Consider the following 27266-nt stretch of genomic DNA (forward strand, 5'->3'; position numbering starts at 1 on the left):
TTTTGTTCTACACTGAATACTGACTGAGTAAATTAAGGGCATTGTATGAACATTAAAAAATGTAAAATGTATGCAATTGTGTAAAGATAGATTTATGTACACTGCAATATACAAATATGCATAATCACACCTCCCGGCAATTTAAATTACAGATGAACAATAGCAGACTTTGAATGTTATTCCTTTCAGTGTATACAATATAACTCCTTCAGACTGATTCAGAAGAAAAAGTAGAACAATTGAAAATCAAATGAAAACTCAGCTTTGAGAACCAGGAGTAGAATAATCCCATAAACTTCAATACTGCAAAAACATATCTCCAACCGCATTTCTCTCATTGCTACATCGCTGTCAGATAGCACCTTTATGAGGAGCCTGATATTCCTGCCTTCATCCAAATTTAAGCAAAAAACAAAGTGTTACCAGTTCTTTCCCCACCTGACGCTTTCATTAAAAAACAACCTCCAACCATATGGATTGATGTCTTATCTTTAACACCTGATATAAATAGCATTGCCACTTTCAGAAGGAAAAATTGGCTGGAAAAGCTCAAATGCTTGTATAATTATGCTTTAATTTAATGGAAGGAAACTTCGACTGGCTCTGTTACAGCTGTGTGGTCCATCTAATCCAATCTTCCTCTCTAGGCTCCATGACAGTCAAGAGGTTGGTACAGAAGGGGGACCTTCCCTTCCTCAGGACTAGCAAAGGGGACCATTCCAGGACACGCTGCCCCTAGTCTAGGTTGCTAACCAGGTCAGCGCACTCTCCACAATTTGAAGGAATACCGAACAATGCCCAAAAATGGTCCATGATCTTTCCACTGAGCCAGATTAAGTGCCAACATCTTACTTCTATTATTCCACATTCAATCTATCACAATTATTTCACCCACCTTCCACCAAGATTCATAATAAGAATATAAGAGCAGAAGATATAGGAGCAAAGATTAGGCCACTCGGCCCATTGAGTCTGCAGCACCATTCAATCATGGTTGATAGGTTTTGCAACCCCATTTTCCCGCTTTCTCCCTGGTAACCTTTGATCCCCTTGACAATCAAGAACTTACCTATCTCTGTCTTAAATATACTCAATGACCTGGCCTCCATAGCCTTCTGTGGCCATGAATTCCACAGATTCACCACTCTCTGGCTGAAGACATTTTTCCTTATCTCTGTTCTAAAAGGACTTCCCTTTACTCTACGACTGTGCTCTCAGGTCCTAGTTTCTCCTACCAATGGGAACACCTTCCTAACATCTGCTCTGCCCAGGCCATTCAGTATTCTCAAAGTTTTAATCAGATCCCCCTCATTCTTCTAAACTCCATCGAGTCCTCAAACATTCCTCAAATGTTAAGCGTTTCATTCCTGGGATCATTCTCGTGAACCTCCTAATCTACCATGCTTACTGTTACAAGCAGCATTGCTCACCCTACTAACCCTGCATGACCTCTGCACCGGCTCCTCCCTCATTTGGCTCACCGCATCATCCATCTCCCAGCTGCTCCAGCACTAATAGCTGTGCTATCCATTTTTGTCTCACTTAATCCCTCCATTTCTCTCAATCCAGAGAAAATGACATATAATAGGGCAGAAAGAGACAAAGTGACTGGTGTGCTGACTGTTATCTGGCTGCTCCCCTCCTACGAGCCCTCACCAGTGAGCACTGGTCAGATTCTGAGCAAATGCAGAGACATCCATGTTGCCCAACCAAGTAAGGATTGTTGTTCTTTGTAGCACAACTCTTACATCGACTTTTCACCTGCCACAATCTTTAGCAATCAGTCACAATGCTTTTTGTGTTTTGTGAGTTGCACGCCTTTATCTGTGGTCAAAGGGTACTAGAAGTGGATTTCACTCTGCAAGGCATCCCCCCTCCACTTCTGATGAGGAAAGCACAGAGGCTGCAGAGGAAGCACCAGCAAGACGCTCTCCTGCACCCTCCAGCAGCTGGGATACTGACACCTCGGTGGATTTCTTTTCTAGACCTCTTCACTGTTACGTAGCCACAGCTGGCCAAGGAAGAATTGCCTCAAGTTGCTGGCACTTGGAGGACTGCTAGAGACCAGGCTCAGCCCCAGGCAGCAAAGGACCCCATGATGTGGGCAATCAGGGACTTCATATAAATGTACAGGAGCAGCAGGCACATTTTGCCAGGTTTTTGGGGGGGCGGCGGTGGGTACAATGACCACTATATTGTGGGAATGTAGTAATGCTTTAGAGACCCTGCTGTCTGAAGCATGCAATTGCATGGTTGTCTCTGGCTGTATAGTTTAGTGGCTGACACGGAGAGGCAGTGCAGCTGTCTGAATGACTGCTGGACACATGGATGGATCTTTATTGCATTGATTACTAGCCATTACTCGAAGAATAAAGGGCAAGGCAAATGGGGACAAGAGACCTTGATCTTACTCCAGGTGCCCATTCATTACGAGGAGACATGGTGATGCCAGTAGGCATACAGCTGAAGGAGGAACCACATGCAGCATTGCTCCACCAACAGCCCCCCATCGTCATGATAAGACCATAAGTCATTAAAGCAGAAGCAGCCATTCAGCCCATCTTGTCTGCTTTGACATTAAATACAATCATGGCTCACCTGCTAACTCTCAACTCCACTTTCTTTCCTTTTCCTCATATCCTCAATTCTTTTACTGATTTAAAAATCTCTCAGCTATCTACATACTTAACATTCCAGCTTTGACAGCTCTCTGTAATAAAGAATTCCTCAGATTCACTGGCCATGGATAGGGTAAATAGAAAAAAGTATTTTCCCTGGGGTGGGGGAGTCCAGAACTAGAGGGCATAGGTTTAGGGTGAGAGGAGACAGATATAAAAGAGACCTGAGGGGCAACCTTTTCACACAGAGGGTGACACATGTATGGAATGAACTGCCAGAGGAAGTGGTGGAGGCTGGTACAATTGCAGCATTTAAAAGGCATCTGGATGGGTATATGAATAGGAAGGATTTGGAGGTATATGGGCCAGGTGCTGGCAGATGGGACTAGATTGGGTCTGGATATCTGGTTGGCATGGACGGGTTGGACCGAAGGATCTGTTTCCATGCTGTACATGTCTATGACTCTGTGACTCTGTGTAAGAAACTCTTCATTATCTTTACTGGGGGACCCCTTACTCTGAGATTATGCCCTCCAATCCTAGACTATTGCACGATGGAAAGCAACAGCTCCATGTCTACCCTGTCAAACCCGCTAAGAATCTCACATTTTTCAATAACTTGAAGTGCAGAAAGGCAAATTAAGGCAGGGATACTACCAGCATCCAGGAATACACTAATTCAAAGCCAGCAAGGTAGTTCTGAGATGCAGCCTGGTCCAATCCATAAGTTAGGTCCCTAACCCCAACACAAAGTCTTCCTGCTGTATTGTTGACACATGCTCTCGAGTGGAGTATTGACGTACAGAGGCATTGTACAAGTCAGATAAGTGACATGATCGTGTGGAGAGGGTGGCATGTGTCCGATGCCAGTGTCTGTGGACACAGGGTGTATGCAGCTGCTAATTATGAGCATACCTTGGTTCATTGGTGCCAGATATCCAAACTGGTGTTACAAAGTTGCAAGTGGAATTGCCAGGTAGCCACTCTGACTTCCATGGTGAGACATCTCAGCATCTAGTTTTCTTGCTGCTGCTGGTAGGATAGGAGGCTGCATATTAATGAGACAAGTTGGCAGTTATTGGGAATGACAATAGCAATAATCCCCATTAACAGGCATCTCACTGCTGCCTGAGAGAATCTCACCTCAATGCCCAGAACTCTGTTGACAAATACTACTAGTTGCTCCCAACATTGAAGAAAGACTCAAAAAAATTATCTTCTGATTTTCTCAGATTTTTTGTCATAACCCATGTTGATCAGGGCCTGGTAAGATTCTGCCCTTAGTCTTTTTAAATTAGATTTTTAATCCCTCTTTTTGATTTGATTCTGATTCTTCCTGTCTTGTCCAATTGATGAAAAAAAAGTTTGCATGTGCTCGTTAAAAATTTCTGTCATTTTATGTCTGGTTTGTTGAGGATAACACAAAATCAAAACTTGTTTAAGGTGTAATAACATACTACACTTCGTTATACCTCTGAAAGGCAATTTCACACATTCAGAAAATAAAATGAGACAGTGAAGTTCCAAAGTATAAATGTACCTATTTTTATCAGTTTTATTTTCACACAACATTTTTATTTTGCTTGGTAATCTGACAGGTTGTCAGTAAACAGTGTTACTGCCTGAAACTAGATTTTTACAGGATAAACTCCCAGAGGCACAAAAACGCCATATCATCAGTTTCTAGGCCAGGGTCTGTAATATTTAAATTTGGGTTTCCTCTCCCTCACAACTATTATCTGAAAAAGGTTGCAATATCATGCAGTAAATATGTAACTTTTTATAAGTTTTTGAGCTTGGAACAAACTGCTTCTTTGCAGCACAGAACTGGGTAGGTCACTGAAATTTGTTAGTCTAAGATATACCAGCATTATTTATCAATACAGGCCAGCTGGTAATCGCATACCTGTAAGAAACGTCTTAGTTTATTCAGTTGATCAGCAACCTTTCATGTTCTGCTACATCAGGAATTGATCAGATTGTGCCTGTGCTCATTCTCCGAGGACTGGCCTTTAACTAATCAAACATAGTTTGGAATGCTAGGAAACAAGAAGTGGAAGCAAAATGGAAGACGATTTACAAGTTAGGTGTTAAAAACAAAAATGAAAATACAAAGTTTAGGTAATAGAAACATGTAAAATTACAGTTGGATTGTTGAAGGTGCCTGTAGAAAAGTGAAAGTGAACAAAAAGAAAATACAGGAATGTTTAGGTTTTCTATTTGTGGTGCATTTTGAAGTATTTGCTTCTGGAGTTTTGAACATTAGGGAAAAGCTTCGTACAACTATTTGTTGTGAATTGAAATGTGAAAGGTTGGCATAAGCAGATTCAATAACAACTTTCAAAACGAAATGAAATTAAAAAAGGTGACATGGAAAGAGCAGGAGAGTGGGACTAATTGAATAACTGCATGAAAGAAACAGCAAAGGTAATGTGGTCAATTGACCTTCGTCTATGAATTTAATGGATCATTACTTGTCCTGTTTGACATCCTTTATTAAACTTCATCCTTCATTACAAATTCATTATATATGAAATAAAAACTTAGAAAGCCAACTATCCCACTTTGGAGTTGTCTGGATGGTTGCTAGTTTGAAACTTAAAATCTCACCACAATAATCTCAAAGATAAATGCACCATATCGATCCACAAAATTCGCAGATGGAAGATGTTTGACTCCTTGTTTGTCGTAATTCAGCCAATCCCAACTGGAACTGTTCAAATGAACCCTGATCAATCTTCTGGTTCAGACACCATTCAGTTATGAAAATTATCCACCAGAGAGATATATCGGAACCAAGTCAGTGTTTGTGTATTGTACATACATTAAATATGTTGGCATTAATTCTTAGAAAGAATGAAAGGTTAAAAGGTAAGGTATTGAATAACGTTGCTAAATCTGCAGTGGATTTTCATAATTTTAATGTTTCAGTGTGAATTTAATCTCATATCAATGATCTAAAAGCCCAGAATAGCTGCTGTCAGCAAGAATACCCAGAACTAAATAAAATCACCCCATTACATTCATTGCATTTATTGAAATGAGATATATACATGGGAGTGATTAAGGCAGTAATTTCATCTTGGGGTACAGATGCTGCTTACAAGCAATTCAACTTTTTCTTCAGCAGATTATGACATCATCTGCAATGTGATTACTACCTTATAATTATTTCCAGGTATCCACTGCTCTCTATTCAATTATCCATTCAGTGAATACGGAAATGGAAATGTCAATTCGTTCTGATTTTTGTACCTTACCACATATTATTTGTTCATTCACCACTAATGAGATACTTGTTCTTTTTTCCAGGAGAGTCAATATTTTAAACTATTCTGCGACCAAACTTTCTTCAAGGACTCATTGTTATCAAAGAGTGATTTAAAAAAAAATCACTTGTAATCTTTTGGTTTTTAAATACACTTTTCTTAAAAAATAGAAAACTTATTCTTGATTAGTCTCAGGTTCTGTTGCAAAGAGAGACAGTGCTGGGATGTATATTTGAAAGGATTTCACATTGTCATTAGGAGATTTGGGGACAAATTTGTAAGAGTTCTCTTCTGAGACATTAAAATATTTTTATAAGTCTTTACCCAATGCAAGTGGATGAATGAGTTTTACTCATATACCACAGTTTAATAGAAAAAGGTCTCTGCACATAAACGTCAAGTAGCTCTTTACTTCAAGATGTGGAGTTTTATAGCAAATGCCACGAAACATAACATTTCATAACAGATGAAACTAGACTGCTTCCAATTTCTTTACCAAAAAGCACTACAACAGGACTTATTGCCACTTAAAGATGCAACTTAAATAAACATACAAGCTCAAAACTTTTATTCAGAACTGCCTTTAAACTTGATTAATGACACAATTTCATAATTCCAAATGTGTTTCAGAATTCTGCCACCTGCAGTAGCTGTCAAAGCTTTGATGGAAATAAATATTTTTTTAAAATATGCAACATTTCTGATAATTTAGAACACATTGCAAAATATAGTTAGAAATTTAAAAGGCTCTAGGGTAAGAAGATGAAGCTATATTTTCCTCTTTCATTTTCTACCACCTTTTTCCCCTTACTCTCATTCTCTCCGTCCTCTCTCCTGCTTCTCATTGCCTTCTTTTTCCTATCAACTGCCCTGTCAATTCATTTGCTGCCCCATCATTTCTTGCAGTCTTACCTCTCTCTTAACAATCTCTTCTATCAGTGCCACTCTACTGTCTTTGCTACTTAAGAACACCAACACCTCACCATCATTCTAGTTGGCAATTTGTATCTATGGTTTCTTTGAAGAGTATACATGGGTTATACACCATGAACATTTTGAAAAGACTCAAAATACTGCTGAGAAATCGATGTAATATTAGTCGGGATTCCATGCAGCATATCTTCATCAACTGCCTGACATTTGGCATTACAATAAAGCACTTGTGAGAAGATCATGCACGTTTATGGCATTGCTGGGTTTCCCAAAGGGCTGGATGTAGGTGGTATCTATAAACTTTTAAAACTAACCTCCTCCACATACAGATTGAGAAACACTATTGCTTGCTCAAAGTCCTTATTTCAATGTCAATATGCAAAGAACTCTCTGCATGAAGTTTGCTGGAAGTTGCCATGGTGTATTCACCATCAGCAATTTTACAATCCTTTTAAGGAACATAACCATATCAATGGATGGCACCACGGATATTAACCCCTGTCAAAACATAAATGTAGAAATGTTACAACAAAGTTCAAGCTTCTTCAAAAAAATGGGCTTTTTAAAGAATAATTTTATCGCCTTAAATTGTCAGGAGAGACTGTCCAGTGTGCCACGATTGAATACTGCCCATTTCTATCACTTGTTTTGCCCTTTTCTACACTTCGCAATTACAAATGGGCATGGTCATTCTTGGAGAGATGCACAGCTGTTTTCCAGGCAGGAGAATATGTAGTAAAGGTCAGGATGGCAGTCACTCAAAAGGCAGCTTAAAGGGCTAATCAAAGAAGAGTTCTCATCTGTTTAACATCATCAATCTTTGTCACAACTGTCAAACCTACTTCTACCCCATCTTCAAATAAACCACAGTAAATCCAGTAACCGACCCAAAATGTCACATCAAACTTCGCTGGCTCCACAAGATTAGGCAGGTTTTAATCATCTGATTGAATGAGTCAGCAGGGAATAAATGCACTCTGTCACGCATGACTCTGATCTCCAACAAGAACAAAGCACGACTGATGCTTTCTCTTTAAATGTATTGAAGTTGAATGTCATCATTGGCCTCCCTCACTCCAAGGATGATGTCCACCATGGGTTTCTGCCGTGGATCTTCTTTTGATTAAACAGACAAATTCTTGATCTCAACAGATCTTTGAGCACATGAGACTGAGTGTCCCACAGAATAGTGCGATCCAGAGTGCATTAATTGCCCACTTAAAGGCATCAATTGGTGGCAGATCAAGAAGGCTGCCATGTGTTTTGGGTTTAATTGAGGCAGAAGTAGGAAACAGCAGAGTCCCTATCTAGCACTCTCCTATCCAATTAAATTCCCTCTCCCAACCTTCCTTCAGGCAAAGGAATTGAAGTCCAGACAAGGAGGGAATATTTACTGCTCCAAGTCTATTAAATCTCTTTTCAAACTCTTCAAACTGCCCTGGATTTTAAGATGGGAATCAGTCACTTCATTCCACAATTTGTGCTCCAGATGTTTGACAGACTCGTGGTTTCAATCCCAAATAGTCAATTTCTAGTCCTGAGGTCAGTTGAGTCCAGCTCCACTGGCTTATCAAGCTAACTACCAGAATGCCTGCTTCATACTGCAATTGCCCCTTTAAGCAGCAACAAGTTTTAGAGATGTGAAGTAGATAGAACTTGAATCCAGACCTCTGGCACAGAGGTATGGACATTACCACTGTCCAACACGAACACCTCAAAAATTCTCAACTGAATTGTTCAATTGTTTCATTACTCAATTCTGGGCCAGGTGAGACTTGAATACATTCCTTTTGACCCAGAGATACTGACACTACCATGGTGGCACAAAGGCTGCAAACAATTGTATACTGTGTGCATGCAGGTCTTTGCCTGTCTCCCAAATAGATTTTAGCATCTAATTCCTATATCTTTAGAACCCCCCACCTCATCTCCACATCATTGCAGGCTCCAACTAGATAGTTAGCATTATAATTTGCATTGTTACATCAACTGATTCTACAATTTGCATTGGTTGAGACGATGACATCAAGGCTCTTCCAGAATGCCTGTGCAGGCTTGTTAGCTAAAGCAACTTGTTGAAATGGATGCAAAACAAAGTTGAAGTGAATATTAACTTCAACAGAACATAGAAGATAGAACAGTACAGCGCAGGAACAGGCCCTTCGGCCCACCATGTCTTCACCGACAATTCTAAACTAATCCCATCTGCCCACACATGGTCCTTATCTCTCTTCTTCTTGCCTGTCATGTGTCTGCCTAAATGCCTCATAAACGTTGCTATCATATCTGCTTCTACCACTTCCCTTGTCATTGTGTTCTATGCACTTAGCACCTTCTGGGTAAAAATTCTAAGAACATCCAGACCTGGGTAGATGTTGATCTTGTTTTTTGTGCCCCTTCCCAGCAGCCGTAACTTTGTGTTCCTCGCTCTATGATCGTTGCATGTTATGATCTGCCTGTACTGCATACAAAATGAAACTTTTCACCGTACGTAAGTACATGTGACAATAATAAATCAATTCAAACCAAAGCCTCCAAATATGGCCGAAGTAAAGTTTTATACGGCTGCACCATAACTTGCCAAATTTTGTACTCAACGCCCCAACCAATGAAGGCAAGCATCCTGTTCACCTTCTTTATCACTTTATCCATTTGTGTTGCCGTTTTCAGGGAGTTATGAACTTGCACCCCAAGATCCCTCTGTATGTCAATACTCTTACAAATCCTCATATTTATTATGTACTTTCCTCTTGTATTTGAACTTCCACAATGCATCATCTCACACTTGCGCAGATTGAACTCCATTTGCCATTTCTTCAACTTTCCAACTGATCTATCTGGACCAGCCTACTATGCGGGGCCTTGTCAAATGCTTTAGTAAGGTCAATGTAGACAACATTCATTGCATCACCGTCATCAATTATTCTCGTCATTTCCTCAAAAGATGTAATCAAGTTTGAGATACAAGACCTACCCTGCACAATTCCATGTTGACTAGCCTGAATAAGTCCATTCTTTTCCAAATGTGAGTAAATTCATCAGGAGACTATCCCTTTTACTAAACTTCAGCAAAAATGTAACAGAAAATTGTTATTTGAGAGGTCAAAAAGTCAGATGTGATGAAACCTGGATTATTGCCATAATTGGTAATACTTAGCTAATTGTCTGATATTGCTTCCACATTATCTAATGTGATTTGCATTGAGACTCACATGCAGCATAGGCACCCATGTTTTTGGTTAGAGTAAAAAGAACCAGTAAATCTTTTTACTGATTACTTCCACAACTCTGTCACTGATGTGATTGCCCAGTGTAGTTGAAAGGTTAAACAAAGTACCACAACTGTCAAAGCTGACTGAAACCAACTGGTAATCAGTGCTAATAGGTACATAATGACAAACACTGGATCTACTTGAACATAGATGAATCACAGCAGACATAATTCAGCTGAGGTTACAAACTCATTTAAGGAAACAGAGGATACTCCATTCAAACTGTGGTTAAAGAACAATTGGCAAACTAATGTTGGATTAAAACATTTGTATTTGTTTTTCAAAGGACCAATATTCCATGATCACTGTATAATTCAATCAAGTCACTTTATGCAGACTAATGATGTGGACATAAACAAGTGATCTTCAGTTCAGGCCACATTACCGTGCTGAAAATTTGCTCAAAGCTACAAGTGGCTTGCATTGATACTATAAGGTCAGTTAACAGTTGTAGCATCAGGTTAAGTCCCACATGCCTGAAGGTGTTGCAAAACATGTCCAAACAGGTTGACGTTTTCTTTAAACTCAAGGAATTGTTTCTTCAGGACATGGCTTTCGCACAGAATGGTCTTCAGAATTGAGTTTTCAATTGTAATATATTCCATACATGCTAGTGATTTTATAGAAATTCTAGAAAATACCCAGTATTATCTGCATCAGAGAAAATGTAGTTTTATTAATGAGTTCCCTAAGGTATATAACCAGACTTGTGTGTATGCTTAATATAGCATCCACAATCCTGTTCAGAGAAAGATTGACCTGTTCTCAAACTATGAAACTGAAGGCTACATTATTTCATCAATAGAATTGGGTCAGAGTAAGACTTTTGGTGAGTGTGCAGAACCTTTCTGACCCCAACCTCATTCATAATTCAGGACTCACAATCGAGGAAGGGCAGGTAACCAACAGCACTTTCTCACAGGAGAGGGTCCATTACTGCAAAGGAGTAAAGCTCAAAGCACTGCATATCCACAAAGAGTTGAAGCCGACGTTAGATACAGCAGAAACCCATGGTTATGTTTTTTTTTAAATGTGGTAGAGGAGTGCTCACAGAATGGTCAGCTTGGCAACAGAGAAAAGCCACTACCTGTCCCTCCTTATAACAGTACTTATAATTGCTGACCCATTTAATTCACAGTACTAGCAAGCTATCCTGTGGCATTGGTCATTATGGGCCAATGGTTACACTGTTTCAAGGGAAGAGCATTGAGCTGTTGAAATGAATGCTATCCATGGTGGAGATAAAATATTTAAGTTATTATTTAAACTAATTAAGTTGTTGTGAAATTTGCATAGTCATCAGTAATTAAGAATTACCCAGGTATCCTACATTGACATCACTGCAAATAGAAAATAGGGATTTTAATATAGCTGAATATTAGCATTCATTAATGCAAAGATAAGAATTTGAACAAGCAAAAAAGTAAAGGTGGCAAGCATATCCAATTGATTTCAGTTCCCCCAATAGGAGATTGACTTAGTTAGTGTCAAGAATACATTGCCTTTTCGTATGGTGGTTTTGGCATGATTCAGCCACAGTTTCCAAAAGGGAATTAGATAAGCAGCTGAAGAGAAAACACTTATGTTGCTAAAGGAGAAAGGCCAGGGAGTGGGGCAAGCCAAGCAACCCTTGCAGAAATGAAGCATGGACCTGATAGTCTCTGTCTGCGCTCCAACCATTCTATGGAACTGTATGATTGGTACATACTCACATAATGTGAAGAACACTCACTCTTTAATGTGATAATGCTTAATAACAAATTGGATTTTTTCTTTGATCAAGCTATTTTAAAACTGTGCTTATTAGATATGTTGATTTCAATTCCAGCTGAGCTCATCAAAGTGCCTTGTACCGTTTGATTGACCCTGCTGCCTGATGGGAAGCTGGTGAGCTCCGACAACATTCCTACCTGGTAGTTTGAGTCAGAATTTAATTACCAAGTTTCATTTGAATGCTACCATTCAGATACTCACCTCGTTCAGTTGGAAAGAAAATGACGTGTGTGAGGAGGAGAATGTTGGAATGGTGTCGAGGTTACCGACAGGTATCAGAAAAGGCTGTCAGCAACAAGATAAGTCAGGGAAATGCTGTAATGCTGCTGTGATCAGAGAAGGAGATGGGAGCCCAGGCAAACAGTGCTCCAGACATTCCTTGTGAGGTTCAGAGAAATTCCCGATCTAACATGGTTAATCAACATACTATCAGTGTTATTTCTGATTAACTGGCTACTTCACTGAGCTGAGCATTCAGCAGGAACTCAACAGGAAACAGAAGAACATATATGACTTTGTGAATAATATGTCAGTCTGTTGTTTGACTATCCTGTGAGAAAACTCGACAGTTTGGTGTTGGAGATCCCAGAGATGAAGAGCTTGTCATATAAAAAGTGGTTGATGACTCTGGGGGTGGGGGGGTCCATACTCTATGGGGTTTAGAAGGATGAGAGGGGATTTGACTGAAACTTACAGAATCCTGAAAAGTCTGGATAGAGTGGATGTGGAGATGATGTTTCTACTAGGAGGAGAGGCTAGGATCTGGAGGCACAGCCTCAAAATGAAGGGATGATCCCTTAATACTAAGATGAGGAGAAATTGCTTCATTCAGAGAGTGGTAACTCTGTGGGATGCATTGCCACAGAAGGCTATGGAGGCCAAGTAATTGAGCATTTTTTAAAACAGTGATAGATAGATTCTTGATTAGTAAGGGGATCAAAGGTTACAAGAAGAAACAGGAGAACGGGCTTAAGAAACATTATCAGTCATGATTGAATGGTGGAGCAGACTCGATGGGCTGAATGGGCGAGTGTCATAGAGTCATAAAGACACACAGCATGGAAATACACCCTTCAGTCCAACCCGTCCATGCCGACCAGATATCCCAACCCAATCTGGTCCCACCTGCCAGCACCCAGCCCATATCTCTCCAAACCCTTCCTATTCATATACCCATCCAAATGCCTCTTAAATGCTTCAATTGTACCAACCTCCACCACTTCCTCTGGCAGCTCATTCCATAAACGTACCACCCTCTGTGTGAAAAGGTTGCCTCTTAGGTTTCTTTTATATCTTTCCCCTCTCACTCTAAACCTATGCCCTCTAGTTCTGGACTACCCGATCCCAGGGAAAAGACTTTGTCTATTTATCCTATCCATGCCGTTCATAATTTTGTAAACTTCTATAAGGTCACCCCTCAACCTCCAATGCTCCAGGGAAAACAGCCCCAGCCTCTTTAGCCTCTCCCTATAGCTAAAGTCCTCCAACCTTGGCAACATCCTTATAAATTTTTTCTGAACCCTTTCATGTTTCACAACATCTTTCTGACAGGAAGGAGACCAGAATTGCACGCAATATTCCAACAGTGGCCTAACCAATGTCCTGTACAGCCACAACATGACCTCCCAACTCCTGTACTCAATACTCAGACCAATAAAGGAAAACATACCAAACGCCTTCTTCACTATCCTATCTACCTGCAACTCCACTTTCAACGAGCTATGAACCTGCACTCCAAGGTCTCTTTGTTCAGCAACACTCCCTAGGACCTTACCATTAAGTGTATAAGTCCTTCTAAGATTTGCTTTCCCAAAATGCAGCACCTCGCATTTATCTGAATTAAACTCCACTTGCCACTTCTTAGCCCATTGGCCTATCTGGTCAAGATCCTGTTGTAATCTGAGGTAACCTTCTTCACTGTCCACTACACCTCCAATTTTGGTGTCATCTGCAAACTTACTAACTGTACCTCTTATGCTCACATCCAAATCATTTATGTAAATAACAAAAAGTAGAGGGTGCAGTACCAATGCTTGTAGCACTCCACTGGTCACATGCCTCTAGTTTGAAAAACAACCCTCCACCACCACCCTCTGTCCTCCACCTTTGAGCTAGTTCTGTATCCAAATGGCTAGTTCTCCCTGTGAGATCTAACGTTGGTAGTCAGTTTCCCATGAGGAATCTTGTCGAACGCCTTACTGAAGTCCATGTAGACCACATCTACTGTTCTGCCCTCATCAATCCTCTTTGTTACTTGTTTAAAAAACTCAATCAAGTTTGTGAGACATGATTTCCCATGCACAAAGCCATGTTGACTCTCCCTCATCAGTCCTTGCCTTTCCAAATACATGTACATCCTGCTCCTCAGGATTCCCTCCAACAACTTGCCCACAACTGACATTAGGCTCACTGGTCTATTGTTCCCTGGCTTGTCCTTACCACCCTTCTTAAACAGTGGCACCACGTTAGCCAACCTCCAGCCTTCCGGCACCTCACCTGTGACTATCAATGATAGAAATAGTTCAGCAAGAGACCCAGCAATCACTTCTCTAGCTTCCCACAGAGTTCTAGGCTACACCTGATCAGGTCCTAGAGATTTATTTACCTTTATGCATTTCAAGACATCCAACACTTCCTCCTCTGTAATCTGGACATTTTGCAAGGTGTCACCATCTATTTCCCTACATTCTATATCTTCCATATCCTTTTCCACAGTAAATACTGATGCAAAATACTCGTTTAGTATCTCTCCCATTTTCTGCAGCTCCACACAAAGGCCACCTTGCTGATCTTTGAGGAGCCCTATTCTCTCCCTTGTTACTCTTTTGTCCTTAATGTATTTGTAAAAGCGCTTTGGATTCCCCTTAATTCTGTTCTATCCAAAGCTATCTCATGTCCCCTTTTTACCCCGCCGACTTCCTTCTTAAGTATACTCTTACTGCCTTTATACTCTTCTCAGGATTCACTCGATCTATCCTGTCTATACCTGACATACGCTTCTTTCTTTTTCTTAACCAAACCCTCAATTTCTTTAGTCATCCAGCATACCTACCAGCCTTCCCTTTCACCCTGACCGGAATATACTTTCTCTGGATTCTCGTTATCTCATTTCTGAAGGCTTCCCATTTTCCAGCTGTCCCTTTACCTGCGAACATCTGCCCCCAATCAGTTTTTGAAAGTTCTTGCCTAATGCCATCAAAATTAGCCTTCTCCAATTTAGAACTTCAATCTTTAGATCTGGTCTATCCTTTTCCATCACTATTTAAAATCTAATGGAACTATGGTTGTTGGCCCCAAAGTGCTCCCCCACTGACACCTGCCCTGCCTTATTTCCCAAGAGCAGGTCAAGTTTTGCACCTTCTCTAGTAGGTACATCTACATACTGAATCAGAAAATTTTCTTCTACACACTTAACAAATTCCTCTCCATCTAAACCCTTAACACTATGGCAGTCCCAATCTATGTTTGGAAAGTTAAAATCCTTTACCATAACCACCCAATTATTCTTACAGATAGCTGAAATCTCCTTACAAGTTTGTTTCTCAATTTCCCTCTTACTATTAGGGGGTCTACAATATATTCCCAATAAGGTGATCGTCCCTTTCTTATTTCTCAGTTCCACCCAAATAACTTCCCTGGATATATTTCCAAAAATATCTTCCCTCAGCACAGCTGTAATGCTATGTCTTATCAAAAACATCGCTCCTCCTCCTCTCTTGCCTCCCTTTCTATCCTTCCTGTAGCATTTATATCCTGGAACATTAAGCTGCCAGTCCTGCCCATTCCTGAGCCATGTTTCCGTAATTGCTATGATATCCCAGTCCCATATTTCTAACCATGCCCTGAGTTCATCTGCCTTTCCCGTTAGGCCCCCTGCATTGAAATAAATGCAGTTTAATTTATGAGTCCAACCTTGTCCCTGCCTGCCCTGACTGTTTGACTCTCTTCTGCTCTCAACTGTACCAGTCTCAGATTGATCTCTTTCCTCACTATCTCCCTTCTGCTCCCCCCCTCCCAACCACACCCCCACCTTACTAGGTTAAATCCTTCCGAGCAGCTCTAGCAAATCTCCTTGCCAGTCCCCTTCCAATTTAGGTGCAATCCATCCTTCCTGTACAGGTCAGTTCTAGCCCAAATGAGATTCCAATGATCCAAACCTGTGAATCCTTCTCCCATACACCAGCTCCTCAGCCATGCATCTTCTGCTTTTATTGGAGTGGGTGTAGTTGCTGTGGCATGCAAACAAGCCTCAACTTTCTACTCAAGGGGGCAGAGAATTGGGACAGAATTGTTTTTCAAAATTCTGTTTTCAGACCTTGGTCTTCTAGATTTTCATGCAATGGGCTGTGAAGGTTGACCTGGTTGGCAGTTCCTTTGAGCCATTCAATTTATTGTGTTCCCACATTTTGTTGTCTCCCCATGTGGATTGGGTCAGCACCCAGTTGATAGCACTCCCACCTTTGGATTACAAAACTTCTCAATTCAAGTTTCAATCAAGAGCTCCAGCTGGCTCCTCAAGTTTGCCTCTCCTGTATAATTCTGAGGGTGGACCACACTGCCAGGGCAGTAGTCTGAGATCCTCTATGCATGGATTGATGTAAAAGATCTCAAGGCATTATTTTGACAAAGAGCAAGGAAAGTAACATGATGTTCTGGTTGATATTTATCCCTCAATCAACAAAAACAAAATCAGATTTTCTGGTCATTTATCACATTACTATTTCTGGACTTATGCTGTGTGAAAATGGCTGTTGTGTTTTCCTACATTACAAAAATTGCTTAATTATCTGTAAGGACTTTGAGACATCCAGTGCTCTTAATGTGAGTTTTCAAGATTCATCAAATTAAGTTACACAACTTGCCATAATGAGATTTGATTTCTGAGATGCCTTTGAAAGTTTACTACATGCACTATAATTGTTAGTTACACTGGAAAATAAAAATATTAAAATCCTTAGAACATATTTCTGCATCTAGCGTCTGTAGTAAGTGCACATTATTGTTCTAGATCAATCGTTCTCATTTATATTGAAATGCAAGATTAGTTTCTGCCCGTAATTATTTTCTTTACTCCCTTCATATTTGCAGTAAGGTGCAATATTAACTTGAATAAGTATAGCAAGCTATTAAAACTAACTAATCTGACACCTCTGGTTAACAACAGCTATTTGTTATACATGATATTTTATGGCTACTCTTATTCAACAATTTGAAATCTTTCTTCAACTTAGCCATTATTTTGGATACTGTCTCTAGCATCTGTGGGTACTTGATTCAGTGATAAAGTGATAAGAATAAAAAAGCATTAATAAAAGAGACTCAGAAGCAGGAGTGGGCTGTTCATTCATTTTCAGCTCTGATCTCCAGCATCTGCAGTCCTCACCTTCTCCTGTTCATTCACTTGGGTCCACTCTTCAATTCCATAAGAGCATAGTTGATCTGAACTTCACATTCTTCTAAATTTCAATGAATATAAACCCAATTTTTTGAACATTTTCTTATCTGCAGTTCCATAACAGTATGGTTGATTTGATTGTGGTCTTAACTCCACTTTGCTGCTTATTCATACATAAACCTTGACCCCCCGGTCAAGCAAACATTTGTCATATTCAGTGTCGATAGCTTGCTATGGAGAAATCCAAAACCATGACCCTCTATGAGATGAAATTCTACCTCATCTCCATCTCAAACTGGAGACTCCTTGTTTTGCAACTTTGCTCACAGTTTGAAAATTCCCCAAGAGGGGAAACATTTCTTGGCATCTACCCTGTCAGGCTATCTCAGTATTTCAGTAGATCACTTCACATTCTTCTAAATTTCAAAGAATATAGACCCAATTTGCTGAATGTGTTCTTATAAGACAAAATATTCATCCCAAGATCAGCTGGGTGAATTTTCTCTGACCAACTTTCAGTCCAAATGGAGGTTCCCCCAACATCTGCAGTGTTGACGAGGGCAGGGGAGATTGAGCCAGTGCAGGGAAAGCTTACAAAGCAATGGAGATCGAGCCCTTGTGGGGCCTAGCATGGACCTAGCATGGCTAAGCACTTAAGAAAGACAGCAATGTTTGAACTTTTAGCTTTATTTCTTTATTTTTTAAACTGAATATGAAGAAGGACTACAATGTTTAACTTTAATTTTATTCCTCATTTCTTCTACCTTGTTCTTAAGATTTTGTACCTCGATACTTATACCTAAGATGGCGCTGTATGTGGTGACATTGAAAACTTTGTATAGTACTCCTATGCTTTTGTATTTGAGTACACATGACAATAAAGTCTAAGTCTAAATCTAAATACGTCTTTCCTTAAATAAAGAGAACAAAACTGAACATGGGAGCGTTGGGGCTGGTTAATATGGATCACTCTCAGGCTGGTTAAAAGATGAGAAGAAAGGGAGAATGAGAAAGTGCCCTTCGTGCATTGGGTGACCCGTACCCTCCCCCCTTTCCCAAGATGATAAGTCTTCATTTGTCAATTCCCACCTTACCAAAGAGATCCATTTCCCCCCTTTCCCCACCCCACTCCTGTTGTCACCATCTCTAAGTTCCTAGTCCTTTCCCAAGATTACCTTTCTCTGGACACTGTGACTATTTTCCATCCACGGTCTAGTTGCTGTCTCAGCAGCATTAATGAGTTCTGATGCTCCTGAGGGTACACAAATTGTAAGCCAATCAGATTGACCGACAGTTTTTGAGGGTGGGGTATCCCTCCAGTGAGAGACATAAGTCCCACTCTCACTGACTTCAGGTCACTCCAGAGTGTGTTATTGCTTTTATTGCTTAATGTGGCATAGTTAGCAATTGTTATTTCTTCTGGAAGGACAAGCAGTGTGCTTTAGCTGTAAAATTTCAACCCTAGGTGCAGTCATATTGATGCCCTGAACTGATTAGTTGTCCTAAGATTTCCTATCTTTTTTACTCCAATCCCTTGCAATGAAGATACATATTCCACTTGCATTCTAATGCTTGCTGCACTTATATGCTATCTTCTTTTGTGACTCATGTACAAGGATAATGAGATCCCACCGTACCACAGAATTCTGCAATCGCTCTCTGTCTAAAAAATATGCTGGAGCTTGACAAAAAGGGATTCCAAGTTCATACAACAAAGCAAAAATGATTTTTTTAAAATTGGTCATTTTTAGTTTTTTATTTCATTTCTTTCTGCCAAAATGCCAAAAGTTTTCCAGGTATTACACCATCTGCCAAATCTTTGCCCAACTCTTAAACTATCTGTATCCATTTTGCAAACACTTTGCAGTCTTCAAATTTATTTTCCTGCCCATCTTACTTTGGTTTGAAAAGCTGGCTGCAGTCCCTTCATCCTAGTCATTATTATAGATCGTAAATTGTTGAGAGCTCAGCACTGTTCCCTGTTGCACTCCACTAATTACAATTAGCCCGTCTAAACCTAATCCTGTCTCTGAGATTCCAGTTAGGCAGTCCTTTGCCCACTCTACTATATAACCCAAATATCATAAGATAACAAGCTTTTATCGTGTGCAGTAACCTTTCATGTGCAGCATTATCACGTGTCTTTTAGAAATGCAAATACATTATGTCCTCTGATTCCTCTTTATCCACTCTGTTTGTTACATTTTTAAAGAAGTTTAGTTAACGATGACCTGTCAGATTTGCTTGGGTCATCTGATCAAGGACAGTGTGACCCTCAGTAAAAGGTGAGTTTAATCTGAATGTTACCATACCTCAGGCAAGGGCAGAGGTCAAGTAGGTGGGACCTTCATGGTGACCTCAGTCAGTGTGGGAATTAAACCTGCGCTGTTGGCATTATTCTGCATCGTAAACCAGCTGTCCAGCAAATTGAGATAACCCACTCCCACCTTTTTGATTAGTTAGATAGACCTTCAACAAAATGCGAATAAGAGCCTCTGCCCGAAGAGAATACATTAAAATGCAAAAATTATCTGGACACTATTGATTCTTCTCCATGATGGTTTTGAAGATCCATGTTTTAACTTATTGAATCTTATTGCTTTCTCTTTGATTTGGACATTTTTTTCTTAGCTTCTTTGTGAAGAGTCTATTCAATAAGAAACAAACTAATAACACTTACTAACATTGAGCATTATCTACTTGATGGCAAAACATAGGAAAAGATTTAAAACATTGAACAATCATGAATGGAAAGTTGAAGATTAATATTTATACATGTCTGTTTTCTTCATCAAAAATAAAATGTTTAAAATGCCTGCCTGTACTGTATCTCAAACCTACTTCCAGCTCTACTATCTGAAACCCGGTCCTTTCAGTTTTACTGTTTTTCTTTAATGAACTAACAGACTTCACACTGAACCAAAATATGGACTCACCAGATGGACACCTGTGTCCCATCACTCAGTGGGAGCCATTGGCTGACTCTCGAGGATGATATCCATTCAAGGTTTCAATTTTCTGCTTTAGGTCTTCATAGAATCATACAGTAAAGAAATGGTCTTTTGGGTAATCAAGTCTATACTGGCCAAATTTCTCCATCTGCACAGAAAAGCTCACCACAAGACATACATTACTGTCTGTTTGATGGTCCTTTCATTGAATTTGGAGAATGTGGCAGAAGGATTGCCGGTGAAATTTCTGCAGTGCATTTGTAACATACAGTCTAAGTTTGACTGTAGGACAGGAGTGTTTTGATGACAACAATACTGTACACTAGAACTTTTGCTGACATACAGAGGTCTTTGTTGTGAAACACTCGCTACTGCAGTTTGTTGAAGGTTGAGCTGGCACAATTGATGCTTTTGAATATTTCCATCAATGGTGAACTTTTGAGAGAGCTGGCTGCCAAGGTACAGGAAGTGTTCAATGTAGTCCAGCGTCTGTCCTTCAAAAAATATGAAAGGTAAATATTTAACTGATGAGGTATGGGTTTTGATGAGTTTGTGAATCTGGTGTAAAGTGGGCACCAACATTGCAGTCATCTGTAAACTGTTGATCTATGGTGGTCAGTTTATGTTTGAAACAGAGATGACTGAGGTTAAACAGATTTCCACCTAGGCATTGCTAGGTAGACAGGCTGGTGAAGAAGGCATTTGGCATGCTTGCATTCATTGGTCAAAACACTGAATATAGGAGTTGAGATGTCATGTTGTGGCTGTACAGGACGATTGTGAGATCACTTTGAGAACACTGCGTACAATTCCTGTCACCCTTCTACAGGAAGGATGTTGTTAAACTTGAGAGGGTACAGAAAAGATTTACAAGGCTGTTGCCGGGACTGGAGGTGTTGAGTTAGAGGGAGAGTACTGAATAGGCTGCTGCTTTTTATCCTGGGGTGTTGGAGGCTGAAGGGTGACCTTATCAAGGCTTATCAGAGGAAGTGACGGCAAACAGAGGGGCAGCCGGGAAGGAGAACAGTGAGTATAAATACTCACCCTTTAATCACCAACGGTCATTTGAGTGGGAGCAGCAGCCGAGGAAAAGCGAACCTGGGAGACTACAGCTAAGGTAAGACAGTTTGTTTCAAAATTACTTACCTGTAGCAGGCAGCGGAAGTGAGGTTGGAGCGCATAGCTGGGCGGGAAGGTAAGTGATTAGTATTTGAGTGGGTGTGTTCTAGACCCCAGGTCCTACTTTCGTAGGGCCTCCCTCCCACCCTCCTCCTCTAACCTAACTTTAAAGTCCACAGGTTATTGACTCAGTGTTCTTGTTTTTGGAGACAAAGTGTACAGTCATGGCAGCGCAGGCGGTGGAATGTTCCTCCTGCAGGATGTTTGAGGTAGGGGTGACCACCGATACTCCTGCCGACTTCGTCTGCAGGAAATGCAGTCAGATCCTGATCCTCACCGAACGAGTTAGGGAACTGGAACTGAAGCTGGATGAGCTGAGGATTATTCGAGAGGCTGAGAGGGTGATCGATAGAAGCTACAGGGACATAGTTACGCTGGAGAACAGAGGTAGCTGGGTAACAGTTAGAGGTGGGAAGGGGAAGAAGCAGGCAGTGCAGGGTTCCCCTGTGGTCGTTCCCCTAAAAAATAAGTATACAGCTTTGGAAACTGTTGGGGGGGACAGCCTTGCAGGTGTAAGCTGCAGTGAAGGGGTCTGTGGCTCTGAGACTCAGAAGGGAAAGGGGGAGAAGAGGAGAGCGCTAGTTATAGGGGACTCTCTAGTTAGAGGGACGGACAGACGGTTCTGTGGACATGAGCAAGACTCTCGGATGGTTTGTTGCCTCCCGGGTGCTAGGGTCCGAGACATCTCGGACCGTGTCTTCAGAATCCTTAAGGGGGAGGGTGTGCAGCCAGAAGTCGTGGTACACATTGGCACCAACGACATAGGTAGGAAGAGGGATGGGGAGGTCATTCAAGAGCTCAAGGAGTTAGGCTGGAAGCTAAAAGCTAGGACAGACAGAGTCGTCATCTCTGGGTTGTTGCCGGTGCCACGTGACAGAGAGGCAAAGAATAGGGAGAGAGTGCAGTTGAACACGTGGCTGCGAGGATGGTGTAGGAGGGAGGGCTTCAGATATTTGGACAATTGGACTGCATTCTGGGGAAGGTGGGACCTGTATAAACAGGACAGGTTGCACCTGAACCAGAAGGGCACCAATATCCTGGGGGGTAGGTTTGCTAGCACTCTTCGGGGGGGTTTAAACTAATTTGGCAGGGGGATGGGATCCGGACTTGTAGTCCAGCAAGTAAGCTAGCTGTGTGTCAGGATGCCCAAGACTGTAGGGAGGCTGTGGAGAAGGTAGCACTGACAGGGACTACTTGCGGACACAGAGATGGGCTCAAGTGCGTATACTTCAACGCAAGGAGTATCAGAAATAAGGTGGGTGAACTTAAGGCGTGGATCGGTACCTGGGACTACGATGTTGTGGCAATCACGGAAACATGGATAGATGAGGGACAGGAATGGCTATTGGAGGTTCCTGGTTACAGATGTTTCAGTAAGATTAGGGAGGGTGGTAAAAAAGGAGGGGGGGTGGCATTGCTAATTAGAAATGGTATAACGGCTGCAGAAAGGAAGTTTGAGGGGGATCTGCCTCTGGAGGTAGTATGGGCTGAAGTCAGAAATAGGAAAGGTGCAGTCACCTTGCTGGGTGTTTATTATAGGCCCCCCAATAGCAGCAGACATGTGGAGAAACAGATTGGGAAACAGATTTTGGAAAGGTGCAGAAGCCACAGGGTCGTAGTCATGGGCGACTTCAACTTCCCAAATATTGATTGGAAGCTCTTTAGATCAAGTAGATTGGATGGGGCGGTGTTTGTGCAGTGTGTCCAGGAAGCTTTTCTAACGCAGTATGTAGAGTGTCCAACCAGAGGGGAGGCCATATTGGATTTGGTACTCGGTAATGAACCGGGACAAGTGGTGGGCTTGTTAGTGGGTGAACATTTTGGTGATGGTGACCACAATTCTGTGACTTTCACCTTGGTTATGGAGAGAGATAGGTGCGCACAACAAGGAAGATTTTACAATTGGGGGAAGGGAAATTACGATGTTGTAAGACAGGATTTGAGGAGCATACGTTGGGAGCATAGGCTGTCAGGGAAGGATGTGGTGGAAATGTGGAACTTTTTCAAGGAGCAGATACGACGTGTTCTTGATATGTATGTACCGATCAGGCAGGAAAGAAATGGTCGTGTGAGGGAGCCTTGGTTGACGAGGGAGGTTGAATGTCTAGTAAAGAGGAAGAAGGAGGCTTACATAAGGTTGAGGAAACAGGGTTCAGACAGAGCAGTGGAGGGATACAGGATAGCCAGAAGGGACCTGAAGAAAGGGATTAGGAGAGCTAAGAGAGGGCATGAAAAATCCTTGGCGGATAGGATCAAGGATAACCCCAAGGCATTCTATGCATATGTGAGAAACCTGAGAATGACGAGAACGAGGGTAGGTCCGATCAAGGACAGTAGTGGGAGACTGTGTATTGAGTCGGAAGAGATAGGAGAGGTCTTGAACAAGTACTTCTCTTCAGTATTTACGAACGAGAGGGACCGTATTGTTGAAGAGGAGAGTGTGAAACGGACTGATAAGCTAGAAGAGATACCTGTTAGGAAGGAAGATGTGTTGGACATTTTGAACAACTTGAGGATAGACAAGTCCCCCAGGCCTGACGGGATATATCCTAGGATTATGTGGGAAGCAAGAGAGGAAATTGCAGTACCGTTGGCAATGATCTTCTCGTCTTCACTGGCAACGGGGGTGGTACCAGGGGACTGGAGAGTAGCGAATGTTGTGCCCCTGTTCAAAAAAGGGAATAGGGATAACCCTGGGAATTACAGGCCAGTTAGTCTTACTTCTGTGGTAGGCAAAGTAATGGAAAGAGTACTGAGGGATAGGATTTACAAGTATCTGGAAAGACACTGCTTGATTAGGGACAGCCAGCACGGATTTGTGAAGGGTAGGTCTTGCCTTACAAGTCTTATTGAATTCTTCGAGGAGGTGACCAAGCATGTGGATGAGGGTAGAGCAGTGGATGTAGTGTACATGGATTTTAGTAAGGCATTTGATAAGGTTCCCCATGGTAGGCTTATGCGGAAAGTCAGGAGGCATGGGATAGAGGGAAATTTGGCCAATTGGATAGAAAACTGGCTAACCGGTCGAAGGCAGAGAGTGGTGGTAGATGGTAAATATTCAGCCTGGAGCCCAGTTACAAGTGGAGTTCCGCAGGGATCAGTTCTGGGTCCTCTGCTGTTTGTAATTTTTATTAATGACTTAGATGAGGGAGTCGAAGGGTGGGTCAGTAAATTTGCAGATGATACGAAGATAGGTGGAGTTGTGGACAGTGAGGAGGGCTGTTGTCGGATGCAGAGGGACTTAGATATGATGCAGAGCTGGGCTGAGGAGTGGAAGATGGAGTTCAACCCTGCCAAGTGTGAGGTTGTCCATTTTGGAAGAACAAATAAGAATGCGGAATACAGGGTTAATGGTAGGGTTCTTAGTCAGGTGGAGGAACAGAGGGATCTTGGGGTCTATGTACATAGATCTTTGAAGGTTGCCACTCAGGTGGATAGAGTTTGTAAGAAGGCCTATGGAGTATTATCGTTCATTAGCAGAGGGATTGAATTCAAGAGTCGTGAAGTGATGTTGCAGCTGTACAGGACTTTGGTTAGGCCACAGTTGGAGTACTGTGTGCAGTTCTGGTCGCCTCACTTTAGGAAAGATGTGGAAGCTTTGGAGAGGGTGCAGAGAAGATTTACCAGGATGTTGCCTGGAATGGAGAGTAGGTCGTACGAGGATAGGTTGAGAGTTCTCGGCCTTTTCTCGTTGGAACGGCGAAGGATGAGGGGTGACTTGATAGAGGTTTATAAGATGATCAGAGGAATAGATAGAGTAGACAGTCAGAAGCTTTTTCCCCGGGTACAACAGAGTGTTACAAGGGGACATAAATTTAAGGTGAAGGGTGGAAGGTATAGGGGAGATGTCAGGGGTGGGTTCTTTACCCAGAGAGTGGTGGGGGCATGGAATGCGCTGCCCGTGGGAGTGGTAGAGTCAGAATCATTGGCGACCTTTAAGCGGCATTTGGATAGGTACATGGATGGGTGCTTAATCTAGGTTAGAAGTTCGGCACAACATCGTGGGCCGAAGGGCCTGTTCTGTGCTGTATTGTTCTATGTTCTATGTTCTAAAACCATGAGGGGAATGCATAAGGTGATTAGCCAAAGTATGTTTCCACCAGTGCGGGAGTCCAAAGCTAGAGGGCATAGCTTTAAGGTGAGGGGGATAGATTTTAAAAGGACCTGAGGGGTATGTTTTTCACACTTGGAATGAGCTGCTTGAGGAAGTGGTGGAGGTGGGTACAATCACAACATTTGAAAGGCATCTGGATGGGTGTATATGCAGAGGAATGGTTTAGAGAGATAAGGGCCAAATGCTGGCAAATGGGACTAAGTCAAATTGGGATATTTGGTCGGCATGGATGGGTTGGACCGAAGGATCTGTTTCTGTGCCGCATGACTCTATAATATTCACGCCTGAGAGCAATTGATCTTTGATGATGTTATACTGTAATAATATGGGGTCTATCACATATTCTTAACATCAGTCTACATTTTGAAGGCCACTGTTACAAATCCCCATCCATAACTAGTGCAATCATATCTTCAGGAAGCAATTGCTGGATTGTGAAATTTATTGGAAATCCTTTGGCTGGTCCTCCTTAGGAAGCAAGTCTCACTGAGGGTGGCAATGTCAACTTGGAATCTTAATATTTCACTTTATATGAGCACAGCTCTTCTTTCCAGATGATCCCTCTTATTCATCCATGAATGCTGTAATATTCCAAATTGATCAAATCGAGTTATGGTTCTACATGGTGTAGCTCCCCAGCCAGGAGAATACCTGACAGCCTGAGCACATTTTCGAGCCCAATTTGCGGTGAGCAGAGAGCATTATGAAGAGGATACTGCTACCCAAGGCCACCTCTGTCCCAACACAGATATGTAGAGGTATTCACACATCCGCCACTTGTGTGCAGATTCGTGAATAGGAGCATATAAGTTTACAGCCCTGTTCCCATCTCCAATCATCTATAATACCAGGACTTGCCAAATTGATCCTGGTAAAAGCCTCGTGTGACTTTATTTGACATGAGGACCTTGGTGTGCCCTCAGTATCTACATGACATTGATTGGTTGTTGATGATTAGATTTTGGTGATGCGTCCAACCACAATGGTCATAATCATCTTGCCTTTGCTGCTTTCTTCCAATTTTGCAGCTGGTGAGACATGCATTCTTCTTTTGTGTATTCTGCCAATCTTTTGTTGACTGTATTTTGCCAAACTCATCTCCATGGTTGGCCCTATTGGGAAACATGGTTCTCCTAATGCCATTGATTAATGGACCATCCGAGTGCATAAGTCTCTTCGCCACATCAAGATTGTGATCCACAGTGTACTTGGTATGGCATACTGGCAGATTAAGGTTTCCCTGCTCAGACACTTTCCCTTTATGTCTTGAAAATTTCTATGAGCTGAAATACCAGGAAATGAAGGATCCATATTGTTTTTTTATGAGCCTTACCCCTTGACTTCTAAAGCTATTCAAAGAGCTCTCCTTGATTCATCTAAATTACAAATGTTTAGTGAACGAGCACAGATTTTCCTACATTGTATTCATCTTAAAGTGTAGTCCTGATTTTCAATCATCTGATAAAGATGTTCAAAAAAGTTATTTAAAGAAAAACATAGTTACACTGTAATGCTAAAATATAAAGTAGACAAGGAAATAATAAAAAAGTCCGATTTGTGGCGCATACATAACTTCCCTCCCTGTGGGGGAGCAGAAAGGTCAAAAGCTCACGAGTTGTGCAGTGCAGCTGCACTTTTTAACATTGCTTTCAAATAATTTACATTGTCAGAAATGAATGTGTTTGTTAATCCAACCTTTTAATTACATGATTGGGGAGGGGTTGTTATGTGGGGTAGTTTGCATTCAAGACAGTTTTAAAGA

At 41.5% G+C, this 27266-nt stretch overlaps 1 long non-coding RNA gene across 2 annotated transcripts in view; it reads right to left on the reverse strand.

The window, feature by feature from the left end:
* LOC140484505 (uncharacterized) overlaps positions 1-27266 on the reverse strand; it is a 128432-nt gene that overhangs the window by 72656 nt on the left and 28510 nt on the right. For both annotated transcript variants that reach the window (XR_011962219.1, XR_011962222.1), the window contains exon 2: positions 3534-3666. This is a non-coding gene — a long non-coding RNA (uncharacterized lncRNA). The remainder of the gene's footprint in view (positions 1-3533; positions 3667-27266) is intronic.

Source organism: Chiloscyllium punctatum, chromosome 2 (genome assembly GCF_047496795.1).
Source record: "Chiloscyllium punctatum isolate Juve2018m chromosome 2, sChiPun1.3, whole genome shotgun sequence".
Lineage (NCBI taxonomy): Eukaryota > Metazoa > Chordata > Chondrichthyes > Orectolobiformes > Hemiscylliidae > Chiloscyllium > Chiloscyllium punctatum.